Source organism: Triticum aestivum, chromosome 6A, assembly GCF_018294505.1.
Source record: "Triticum aestivum cultivar Chinese Spring chromosome 6A, IWGSC CS RefSeq v2.1, whole genome shotgun sequence".
Classification (NCBI taxonomy): Eukaryota; Viridiplantae; Streptophyta; class Magnoliopsida; order Poales; family Poaceae; genus Triticum; species Triticum aestivum.
The window spans coordinates 119,162,266-119,175,817 of record NC_057809.1 but is presented as its reverse complement, the minus strand read 5'-3'; positions in this window follow the sequence as shown (position 1 = coordinate 119,175,817).

The window sequence follows — 13,552 nt, the reverse complement described above, 5'->3', positions numbered from 1 at the left end:
GAGTCATGGACCGTAAGAAGCGCGAGTTTCGCAACCTCACCCAAGGCAACAAGACTGTTGAAGCTTATCAGCGGGAGTTTCTTGACTTGTCCCGCTATGCTGAAGAAGACATCGCAACTGATGCACGCAGACAGGAGAAGTTCTGTGATGGCCTTCAAGCTGATATCAAGCTCGCACTGCTAGTGCACGACTTTGCTGATTTCGCCACCCTAGTGAACAAGGCCATCAATGTCGAAACTGGTCTGCAGGAATACCAGAGCTCTCACAGGCGCAACCGTGACACGGGCTCATCTTCGGGCCCGTCCTTGCAGAAGCACAAGATATGGATTCCCAACAGCATGTACCAGCCGAATGCACCTGCCCCAAGGCAGACCTATGCTGCACCTCGTCTTCCTGCTCCTCCAACTAGGCAGCCAAGACTTCCAGCTCCACCACCACAAGCTCATGTTCCCACTCCCAATAATGGTCTGTGCTACAAGTGTGGTCAACCAGGTCACCGTGCTAGGGATTGCAATCAGAACCAGAATCAACTGGCCCTCCCAGCAACTGGTCGTGGAAGCAACCAGCCCCGCAACAACAGTACCAAGTCTTATGGTCGTGTTCATGCCAACCACGTTGATCTCAATGAAGTTCTAGACCAGCCCGCTACCGTGATGGGTACACTCCTCGTAAATTTAGCACCAGCATCTGTTTTATTTGATACAGGTGCATCACATTCATTCATGTCAGAGGATTTTGCATTCATGCATGGCATTAAAAGCGAGGACCTGAACACTTCGCTATTAGTACACACTCCCGCGGGCCAATGTCGGACCTCCATGATTTGCAACGCGTCCCCGTTGAAATCGAAGGACTAGAATTCCTTGCCTCTCCCATCGTACTGAAGTCTTGTAGCATCGACCTCATTCTGGGAATGGATTGGTTAAAAGCGCATACTGCTTCTATAGTTTGCGCCACTAAGGTCGTCCATCTGCTACACCCTTCTGATGAAATAATTGCTTACCAAGCTCATCTAGTTCAGAACGCCGAGGCACGTCTTTATGCCTTGAATGCGTTGAACGCTGCACCACTCGAGGGCATTGAAAACATTCCTATCATTCGTAAATTCCAAGACGTCTTCCCAGAAGAACTTCCAGGGATTCCCCCTGCTAGAGCTGTCGAATTCATCATCGACTTGAAACCCGGCACCACGCCTATAGCCAAACGACCCTACAAGATGCCGCCACATGAACTCATTGAGCTTAAGGAGGAAATCGACAAATCTCTTGTCAAAGGTTTCATTCGCCCAAGTTGCTCTCCTTGGGGAGCACCTTCTCTCTTTGTTAAGAAGAAGGATGGGACAAACCGATTAGTCCAAGACTACCGTCCTATAAACCAAGCTACCATTCAGAATAAATACCCTCTTCCTCAGATCAATGATCTTTATGATCAACTGGATGGCTCATCAGTGTTCTCCAAACTCGACTTGAGGTTGGGTTACCACCAGATCCGTGTTCATGAAGAGGACATCCCAAAAACCGCCTTCGTGACTCGGTATGGATCATACGAGTACACCGTCATGTCATTCGGCTTAACGAATGCTCCCGCCACCTTCTCTCGTCTGATGAACTATATATTCATGGATTTCCTCGACAAGTTCGTCGTGGTTTATCTGGACGATATCCTTGTATTTTCCAAGAACGAGGAAGAACATGCTGAACATCTTCGTCTTGTGCTGGAAAAGCTTCGAGAGCATCAACTGTATGCTAAGTATTCCAAGTGGGAATTCTGGCTCCCCGAAGTAACCTATCTTGGGCATGTCATCTCCAAGGATGGTATTGCCGTCAACCCTGAACGAGTTCAGGCTATTCTCGATTGGACTCCTCCGAAGAATGTCAAGCAAGTCCGAAGTTTTCTCGGTCTCGCCAGCTATTGCCGTCGATTCGTCGAGAACTTCTCCAAGATTGCCAGGCCTCTGACTAATCTGTTGCATAAGGGTGTCAAGTTCGAATGGACAGAAAAGTGTCAGGAAAGTTTCCAGACGCTCAAAGACAAGTTGACTTCTGCCCCAGTGCTTGCTCCACCTGATACTAAGAAGGACTTCGTCATTTACTGCGACGCTTCCCGTCAAGGATTAGGCTGTGTCCTAATGCAAGAGCGCAGAGTGATTGCTTATGCCTCTCGTCAACTGCGCCCTCACGAAGAAAACTACCCAATTCACGACCTCGAGGTTGCTGCTGTCATTCATGCACTGAAGCAGTGGCGACATTACCTTCTCGGTAATCGTTGCGAGATCTTCACCGACCACCAAAGTCTGAAGTATCTGTTTACTCAGCCAGATCTGAACCTCCGTCAGCAGAGATGGATGGAGACTGTTGCAGACTTTGACGTGGGTATATCTTATACCCCCGGCAAGGCTAATGTAAAGGCTGATGCCTTGAGCCGCAAGTCTTACTACAACCACCTCTAGGTTCACAAAGTTCAGCCCTCGCTTGTCGAAGAATTTAGAAAGCTGAACCTTCATATTGTTCCTCCTGGAGCACTCGCTCCCCCTCCCCCAGAGTTTCAGAAGATGAATCTTCGTGTTGTTACTAAGGGTTCTCTAAATACCCTGGCTGTCGTACCAGATCTCGTAGCTGGTATAAAGACTATTCAAGGTTGTGACTCTGAAGTCCATAAGATTAAACGTCATCTAGCAGAAGGAAAGCCCTCCTTCTTCTCTGTCGCCGATGATGACGCCTTGTACTTTAAAGGCCGCCTAGTGGTACCACGTTCGAGGAAAAACCTGGATCAGACTAAAGGGGTTATGAAAGAAGCTCATGATATGCCTTTGTCTATTCATCCTGGTAGTACAAAGATGTACCAAGACATCCGTCAAAGATTCTGGTGGTCTAATATGAAGCAGGACATTGCTCGTTATGTTGCTGAGTGTGACGTTTGCCGCCGTATCAAAGCAGAGCATCAAAAGCCTGCTGGAACTCTGCAACCTATCTCTATTCCTGAATGGAAATGGGACCATGTTGAAATGGACTTCGTCACTGGATTTCCCAAATCGCAGAAAGGTAATGATGCTATTCTTGTCGTCATTGACCGGCTTTCTAAAGTTGCACATTTTCTGGCGGTCAAAGAGACAATCACTGCTAGTCAGCTTGCTACTCTCTACATGTCCAGAATTGTTTCACTTCACGGTATTCCACTGGTTATCAGTTCAGACCGTGGCAGCTTATTCACTTCAAGATTTTGGGCAAGTTTCCAAGAAGCTATGGGAACTCACCTGTCGTTCAGTACGGCGTTTCATCCTCAGTCGCAAGGACAGGTTGAACGTGTCAACCAAGTTCTCGAAGACATGCTTCGAGCTTGTGTAATTTCCTTCGGCAAGAAATGGGAGGAATCTCTTCCATATGCCGAGTTCTCTTATAATAATAGCTATCAAGCTAGTCTGAAGATGTCCCCCTTCGAAGTGCTATATGGACGGAAGTGTCGAACCCCTCTGAACTGGTCAGAAACTGGGGAACGTCCACTCTTCGGTCCGGATATTATCCAACAGGCCGAAGAGCAAGTTCGCATTATTCGCGAGAATCTCAAGACTGCTCAGTCACGTCAGAAAAGTCAGTATGACCGTCATCACCAAGACATGGTCTATCAACCTGGCGAAAAGGCTTATCTTCGAGTTACACCAATGAAGGGTGCTCACCGCTTCGGGATCAAGGGCAAGCTAGCTCCTCGCTATATCGGTCCCTTCACTGTTCTCGAAAGGCGTGGAAAAGTGGCATATCAACTGGAGCTTCCGTCAAACCTTTCTCAGGTTCACGATGTGTTCCACGTGTCACAGCTCTGCCGTTGCTTCAAGGATCCAATCCGAGCAGTGGATCATGAAGTGCTCGAATTGCAACAGGACCTCTCCTATAAAGAGCATCCGGTCCGCATTCTCGACCAAGCTGAACGCCGCACACGTCAGAAGGCGATCAAGTTCCTCAAAGTCCAGTGGTCGAATCACTCTGAAGACGAAGCCACTTGGGAACGCGAGGACCGCCTGCGTGATGAATACCCCGCACTGTTTCCTTCTACCTCCTAAATCTCGGGACGAGATTTCTTGTAGTGGAGGAGATTTGTAACGCCCGGATAATTAGGCTACAGTAAAACTCTCTTAATGATGCCATGTCATCTTTGATTACTGTTGCTAAACTTTCGTTAGTTCAAAACAATTCAAAAATCAATTCAAAAAATGGCAAACAATAAAAGTTTTCAAAAGTTAAATCAAAAATGTTCGGGCAGTGCCATAAATTGCATATTTAGTTATGGTGTAATAAACACATTTTTATAAAGTGCCTAAGAATTTTAAAATGGATTGAAACAGAAAAGAAAAATAAACAAAAGGAAAAGGAAAACAAAAAACAAAAAAAAGGGGAAACCCCCCCCCCCCCACTGGGCTCCGTCCCAGCAGGCCATTGGGCCACCCACCCGGCCGGCCAACCCTCCCCCCACTTCCCTTATCCACCCACCCGGTGGAACCCTAACCCCCACCGACGCCCCACTCGCTTCCCCACTCCCCCACGATCCCCTTCTCCTTCCTCATCGGGATCGGCCCGATCCCGTTGCCCCCCCCCCCCGACACCGGCGCGCTCCAACGCCGCCGCGCTGCCCCCGCCGTCGCTGGCGCCATCTTCCTCAAGCCGCCGTCCCGCGTGGATCCGGTCTGGGCCGTCGACGCCCCGCGCCTCCCGTCGCCTCCCTGACCCCGTCTTCCTCCCTCGACGGCCTGCATCCACTCCGACGGGTCGTCCCCGTCGCCATCCTCATGCACCGCTGCCCCGTACCCTACCTCCCGCGGTGAGGCCCTGGGCTCCCGCCCCCTCTCCTCGCGCTCTCTCCCCCGCGACCGTCGCCGCGCCTCGCGCGCTCCAGCGTCGCGCTCACCGCGGCCGGCCGCGCCCTGGCCACGCGTCGCCCGGCCGTGCCTGTCGTCCCTGCTCGTGGTGCACGCCCCACCTGCCGAGCGCTCCCACGCGCCCCCTGGCCGGCCGGTCCGTCGCCGCACCATCGCGGGTGACCGCACTGCCCGTGCACTCCTCACCGCGCCTGTCGTCCGTCCCATCCCACCATGCCTCCCCCCCCCCCGCCTGAGGCCGCCGCCACCTCTTCCCCTGCGCTCGCCCGCGTCGCCCTGTCGTTGCCTCGCCGACGCCACCGCCCCCTGTGCCGCTTGCAGTCCTACTCGCCGCCCTGCGTTCGTCTTTGCCCGCCACGGCCGGCTGGCGAGTCCCGCCGAAGCCACGGCCTCGCCCCGGCGACCTCCACCTGCCCCTCGGGCTCACCCGCTCGGGCGCTAGCGTCCTAGCGCCTGTGCCCGTTGTGGCCAGGGCCGCTGACCACTGGGCCGGTGCCCCTGGCCCTATGACATGTGGGGCCCCAACCCCCACAGAACGTTTTTTTTAAATAACAATAATAAAAATAAAATTAATTAATTGATTAATTAAAGAATTAATTAACTGAATTAATTTTGATTAATTAAACTAATCAGATAATTAAACTAATTAAACATTAGTTATCTAATTAACCTGGTTAGTTAATTAGCTAATTAATTAGTATGACAATGGGGCCCACCCCCTAATTAATACTAATTAGATTAATTAAATTGTTTAATTAAAGTGTGTCACTGATCAGTGGGACCCACTGGTCAGGTTGACCAGTCAACTCTATTGACTACTGACGTCAGCATGACATCATGATGATGCCATAAATCCAAATTTAGAATTAATTTAAATAATTAATTAAATTCCGGAAAATTAATAAAATCTTTAGAAAATCATATCTTTTAATCCGTAACTCGGATTAAAATATTTTCAACATGAAAGTTGCTCAGAACGACGAGACGAATCCGGATACGCAGCCCGTTCGTCCACCACGCATCCCTAACATAGCAAACACGCAACTTTCCCCCTCCGTTTCATCTGTCCGAAAACGCGAAACACCGGGAATACTTTCCCGGATGTTTTCCCCCTTCACCGGTACCACCTCGTACCGCATTAGGGCACACCTAGCTTTACGCTTTGCCATGTCATGCATCGTCATGCATTTGTTTGCATTGTATTTATTGTTTCTTCCCCCTCTTCTCTCGCTAGACACCGAAACCGACGCCGCTGCTACCCAGTACGACTATGGTGTTGACGAACCCTCTCTCTTGCCAGAGCAACCAGGCAAGCCCCCCCCCCTTGATCACCAGATATCGCCTACTCTTCTCTATACTGCTTGCATTAGAGTAGTGTAGCATGTTACTGCTTTCCGTTAATCCTATCCTGATGCATAGCCTGTCATTGTTGCTACTACAGTTGATACCTTACCTACAATCCTACATGCTTAGTATAGTTTGCTAGTAATTCATCAGTGGCCCTACATTCTAGTCCGTCTGCCATGATATACTATCGGGCCGTGATCACTTGGGAGGTGATCACGGGTATATACTATATACTTTATACATGATACATGTGATGACTAAAAGACGGGTCGGCTCGTAGGAGTACCCGCGAGTGGATCTTTGTGGCGAAGCGACAGGGAAGGTTGAGACCACCTAGGAGAGAGGTGGGCCTGGCCCTGGTCGGCGTTTGCGGTTATTTCAAGATAACACGTTTAACGAGATCTTGGTATTTGATCTGAGTCTGGCCACTGGCCTATACGCACTAACCATCTACGCGGGGACAGTTATGGGCACTCGACGTCGTGGTATCAGCCGAAGCCTTCGTGACGTCAGCGACTGAGCGGCGCGTGCCGGATTGGAACATAAGCCTGCTCTTGTATTAAGGGGGCTAGTTATGCTTCCGGCCGCCCTCGCAACGTGCAGGTGTGCAATGGGCGATGGGCCCAGACCCCTGTGCCATAGGGTTTAGAACGGCGTGCTGACCTCTCTATTGTGCCTAGGTAGGGCTGCGACGTGTTGATATTCCGAGGCCGGGCATGACCCAGAAAAGTGTGTCCGGCCAAATGGGATCGAGCGTGTTGGGTTATGTGGTGCACCCCTGCAGGGAAGTTAATCTATTCGAATAGTCGTGATCTTCGGTAACAGGACGACTTGGAGTTGTACCTTGACCTTATGACAACTAGAATCGGATACTTAATAAAACACACCCTTCCAAGTGCCAGATACAACCCGGTGGTCGCTCTCTAACAGGGTGACGAGGAGAGGATCGCCGGGTAGGTTTATGCTACACGATGCTACTTGGTGAACTTACCATCTACTCTCTTCTTCTGCTGCAAGATGGCGGTTACCAGAAGCGTAGTCTTCGAAAGGACTAGCTATCCCCATCTTATTCCGGAATTCTGCAGTTCAGTCCACATATGATAGCCTTATTCCAGTTGATACCAATGCATACATATGTAGTGTAGCTCCTTGCTTGCGAGTACTTTGGATGAGTACTCACAGTTGCTTTTCTCCCCCTTTTCCCCTTTCCTATACCTGATTGCTGCGACCAGACGTTGGAGTCCAGGAGCCAGACGCCACCGTCGACGATGACTACTACTACTCGGGAGGTGCCTACTACTACATGCAGCCCGCTGACGGCGATGAGGAGTAGTTTAGGAGGATCCCAGGAAGGAGGCCTGCGCCTCTTTCGATATGTATCCCTGTTTGTGCTAGCCTTCTTAAGGCAAACTTGTTTAACTTATGACTATACTCAGATATTGTTGCTTCCGCTGACTTCTCTATGATCGAGCTCTTGTATTCGAGCCCTCGAGGCCCCTAGCTTGTAATATGATGCTTGTATGACTTATTTTATTTGTAGAGTTGTGTTGTGATATCTTCCCGTGAGTCCTTGATCTTGATCGTACACGTTTGCGTGTATGATTAGTGTATGATTGAATCGGGGGCGTCACACATAGGTCTGAAGTAAACTACTCACACATCACCGGAGAGGCCATGGAGTTGATGTAGAGGCCCTCCGTGATCAATGCCCCCTCCGGCGGAGCTCCGGAAAAGGCCCCAAGATGGGATCTCTCGGGTACAGAAGGTTGCGGCGATGGAATTAGGTTTTCGTGGTGCTCCTGGATGTTTGGGGGATACGTGGATATATATAGGAGGAGGAAGTACGTCGGTGGAGCAACGAGGGCCCCACGAGGGTGGAGGGCGCGCCTAGGGTGGGTAGGCGCACCCCCTGCCTCGTTGCTTCCTCGGTTGTTTCTTGACGCCCACTCCAAGTCTCCTGGATCACGTTTGTTGAGAAAATCACGTTCCCGAATGTTTCATTAGATTTGGACTCCGTTTGATATTCCTTTTCTTCGAAACCCTAAAATAGGCAAAAAACGGCAATTTGGGTTGGGCCTCCGGTTAGTAGGTTAGTCCCAAAAATGATATAAAAAAGTGTAAAATAAAGCCCATTAACATCCAAAATAGATAATATAATAGCATGGAGCAATCAAAAATTATAGATACGTTGGAGATGTATCAAGCATCCCCAAGCTTAATTCCTGCTCGTCCTCGAGTAGGTAAATGATAAAAGATGAATTTTTGATGTGGAATGATTTCTAACGTATTTCTCAATGTAATTTTTCTTTATTGTGTCATGAATGTTAAGATCCGAAAGATTCAAGATAAAGGTTTAATATTGACATAGAAATAATAATACTTCAAGCATACTAACTAAGCAATTATGTCTTTTCAAAATAACATGGCCAAAGAAAGTTATCCCTACAAAATCAAATAGTCTGACTATGCTCTATCTTCACCACACAAAATATTTAAATCATGCACAACCCTGATGACAAGCCAAGAAATTGTTTCATACTTTTGATGTTCTCAAACTTTTCAATCTTCACGCAATATATGAGCGTGAGCTATGGGATATAGCACTTTATGTGGAATAGAATGGTGGTTGTGGAGAAGACAAAAAGGAGAAGATAGTCTCACACCAACTAGGCGTATCAACGGTCTATGGAGATTCCCATCAATAGATATCAATGTGAGTGAGTAGGGATTGCCATGCAACAGATGCACTAGAGCTATAAGTATAAGAAAGCTCAACAAAAGAAACTAAGTGGGTGTGCATCCAACTCGCTTGCTCATGAAGACCTAGGGCATTTTGTGGAAGCCCATCATTGGAATATACAAGCCAAGTTCTATAATGAAAATTTTCCACTAGTATATGAAAGTGATATCATAGGAGACTCTCTATCATGAAGATCATGGTGCTACTTTGAAGCACAAGTGTGGAAAAAGGATAGTAACATTGTCCCTTTTCTCTTTTTCTCTCATTTTTTTATTTGGGCCTTCTTTATTTCTTTCTTTTTGGCCTCTTTTTTTCTTTTTTTTTGTCCGGAGTCTCATCCTGACTTGTGGGGGAATCATAGTCTCCATCATCCTTTCCTCACTTGGGACAATGCTCTAATAATGATGATCATCACACTTTAATTTCTTACAACTCAAGAATTACAACTCAATACTTAGAACAAAATATGACTCTATGTGAATGCCTTCAGTGGTGTACCGGGATGTGCAATGATGGATGAGTGACATGTATGAAGAATTATGAACGGTGTCTTTGCCACAAATACGATGTCAACTACATGGTCACGCAAGCAATATGACACTGATGAAGCGTGTCATAATAACGGAACGGTGGAAAGTTGCATGGAAATATATCTCAGAATGGCTATGGAAATGCCATAATAGGTAGGTATGGTGGCTGTTTTGAGGAAGGTATATAGTGGGTTTAATATACCGGCGAAAGTTGCACGATACTAGAGAGGCTAGCAATGGTGGAAGGGAGAGAGTGCGTATAATCCATGGACTCAACATTAGTCATAAAGAACTCACATACTTATTGCAAAAATCTATTAGCTATCGAAACAAAGTATTACGCGCATGCTCCTAGGGGGGTAGATTGGTAGGAAAAGACCATCGCTCGTCCCCGACCGTCACTCATAAGGAAGACAATCAATAAATAAATCATGATCTGACTTCATCACATAACGGTTCACCATACGTGCATGCTATGGGAATCACAAACTTCAACACAATTATTTCTCAAATTCACAACTACTCAACTAGCATGACTCTAATATCACCATCTTCATATCTCAAAACAATTATCAAATATCAAACTTCTCATAGTATTCAATGCACTTATATGAAAGTTTTTATATTATAGCAAATTTCCATGTTGTTCCAAAGGACTCTCAAAATAATATAAGCGAAGCATGAGAGATCAATTATTTCTATAAAATAAAACCACCACCGTGCTCTAAAAGATATAAGTGAAGCACTAGAGCAAAAACTATATAGCTCAAAAGATATAAGTGAAGCACATAGAGTATTCTAATAAATTTCAAATCATGTGAGTCTCTCTCAAAAGGTGTGTACAGCAAGGATGATTGTGGTAAACTAAAAATCAAAGACTCAAATCATACAAGACGCTCCAAGCAAAACACATATCATGTGGTGAATAAAAATATAGCTCCAAGTAAAGTTAACGATTGACGAATACGAAAGAGGGGATGCCTTCTAGGGCATCCCCAAGCTTAGGATTTTTGGTGTCCTTGAATTTTACCTTGGGGTGCCATGGGCATCCCCAAGCTTAGGCTCTTGCCACTCCTTGTTCCATAATCCATCAAATCTTTACCCAAAACTTGAAAACTTCACAACACAAAACTCAAAATAGAAAATCTCGTGAGCTCCATTAGCGAAAGAAAACAAAACACCACTTCAAGGTACTGCAATGAACTCATTCTTTATTTATATTGGTGTTAAACCTAATGTATTCCAACTTCTCTATGGTTTATAAGCTCTTTTACTAGCCATAGATTCATCAAAATAAGCAAACAACACAAGAAAAACATAATCTGTCAAAAACAGAATAGTCCGTAGTAATCTGTATCTAACACAACTTCTGGGACCCCAAAAATTCTAAAATAAATTTCTGGACGTGAGCAATTTATCTATTAATCATATGCAAAAAGAATTAACTAAATAGCACTTTCCAAATAAAAATGGCAGCAATTCTCGTGAGCGCTAAAGTTTCTATTTTTTACAGCAAGATCAAAAAGACTTTTCCCAAGTCTTCCCAAAGGTTCTACTTGGCACAGACACTAATTAAACACAAGAAACACAACCAAAACATAGGCTAGATAAATTATTTATTGAATAACAATAACAAAAAATATTGGGTTGTCTCCCAACAAGCGCTTCTTTTTAAAGCCTTATAGTTAGGCATAAGATTTCAACAATGCTCGCATGAAAGACAAGAATTGAAGCACAAAGAGAGCATCATAAAACACGTGACAAACACATATAAGTCTAACATACTTTTTATGAATAGGCATCTTATAGGCAAACAAATTATCAAGGCAAGCAAAAACTAGCATATGCAAGGAAGCGGAAAGAAACAATGGCAATCTCAACATAACGAGAGGTAATTTAGTAACATGAAAATTACTACCACCATATTTTCCTCTCTCATGATAATTACATGTAGGATCATAATCAAATTCAACAATATAGCTATCACAAAACATATTCTTACCACGATCCACATGATATGCAAAGTTGACACTCTTCTAAAATAGTGGGATTAACATTAGCTAAAGTCATGACCTCGCCAAACCCACTTTTATCAAAAACTTCATAAGATTGAACATTCTCCAAATATGTGGGATCTAAAGTTGACACTCTTCCAAACCCACTTTCAATATTATTGCAAACATTATAATCAATCTCATATTCATCATGGGGCTTAAATAAATTTTCAAGATCACAAGAAGAATCACCCCAATCATGATCATTGCAACAAGTAGTAGACATAGCAAAACTAGCATCCCCAAGCTTAGGGTTTTGCATATTATAAGCACAATTGACATTAATAGAATTTATACTATCATCATTGCAATTATGCTTTCTATTCAAAGATCCATCATGAATCACTCCATAAGGTACTTCATCACAATTTTCAGATTCACGAATTTCAAGCAAAACTTCATAAAGATAATCTAGTGGACAAAACTCACTAGCAATTGGTTCATCATAATTGGATCTCTTAAAAAGATTAGCAATCGGATGAGGATACATAGATCTTAGGTTCTCTGTTTAGCAATAAATAAACAACTATTCCAACCAAACGAGCCAAGTAAGTCATCAAAGCAAATGGAAAGACGAACAGAAGAATGGCGAATAAAACGGCAAGGGTGAAGTGGGGGAGAGGAAAACGGGAGGCAAATGGCAAATAATGTAATGCGAGGGATAAGAGTTTGTGATGGGTACTTGGTATGTCTTGACTTGTGCGTAGACTCTTCGGCAACGGTGCCAGAAATGGCTTGTTGTCGGGAGTCAAATCTTGACTTGACTTGGCGCGAATCTCCCCGACAACGGCGCCAGAAATCCTTCTTGCTACCTCTTGAGCACTGCGTTGGTTTTCCCTTGAAGAGGAATGGGTGATGCAGCAAAATAGCGTAAGTATTTCCCTCAGTTTTTGAGAACCAAGGTATCAATCCAGTAGGAGATCACGCTCGAGTCCCACGCACCTACACAAACAAATAAGAACCTCGCAACCAACGTGATAAAGGTGTTGTCAATCCCTTCACGGTCACTTACGAGAGTGAGATCTGATAGATATGATAAGATAATATTTTTGGTATTTTTATGATAAAGAGAAATAAATATGCAAAGTAAAATAAACGGCAAAGGAAATAACTAAGTGTTGGAATATTAATATGATGGAACATAGACCCAGGGGCCATAGGTTTCACTAGTGGCTTCTCTCAAGAGCATAAGTATTACGGTGGGTAAACGAATTACTCTCGAGCAATTGATATAATTGAGCATAGTTATGAGAATATCTAGGTATGATCACGTATATAGGCATCACGTTCGCGACAAGTAGACCGAAACGATTTTGCATCTACTACTATTACTCCACACATCGACCGCTATCCAGCATGCATCTAGAGTATTAAGTTCATAAGAACAGAGTAATGCTTTAAGTAAGATGACATGATGTAGAGGGATAAACTCATGCAATATGATATAAACCTCATCTTTTTATCCTCCATGGCAACAATACAATACATGTCGGTTCCCTTTCTGTCACTGGGATCGAGCACCGCAAGATTGAACCCAAAGCTAAGCACTTCTCCCATTGCAAGAAAGATCAATCTAGTAGGCCAAACCAAACTGATAATTCGAAGAGACTTGCAAAGATAAACCAATCATACATAAAAGAATTCAGAGGAGATTCAAATATTGTTCAAAGATAAACTTGATCATAAACCCATAATTCATCGGATCTCGACAAACACACCGCAAAAGAAGATTACATCGAATAGATCTCCAAGAAGATCGAGGAGAACTTTGTATTGAGATCTAAAGAGAGAGAAGAAGCCATCTAGCTAATAACTATGGACCCATAGGTCTGAAGTAAACTACTCACAGATCACCAGAGAGGCCATGGAGTTGATGTAGAGGCCCTCCGTGATCAATGCCCCCTCCGGCGGAGCTCCGGAAAAGGCCCCAAGATGGGATCTCTCAGGTACAGAAGGTTGCGGTGGTGGAATTAGGTTTTCATGGTGCTCCTGGATGTTTGGGGATACATGGATA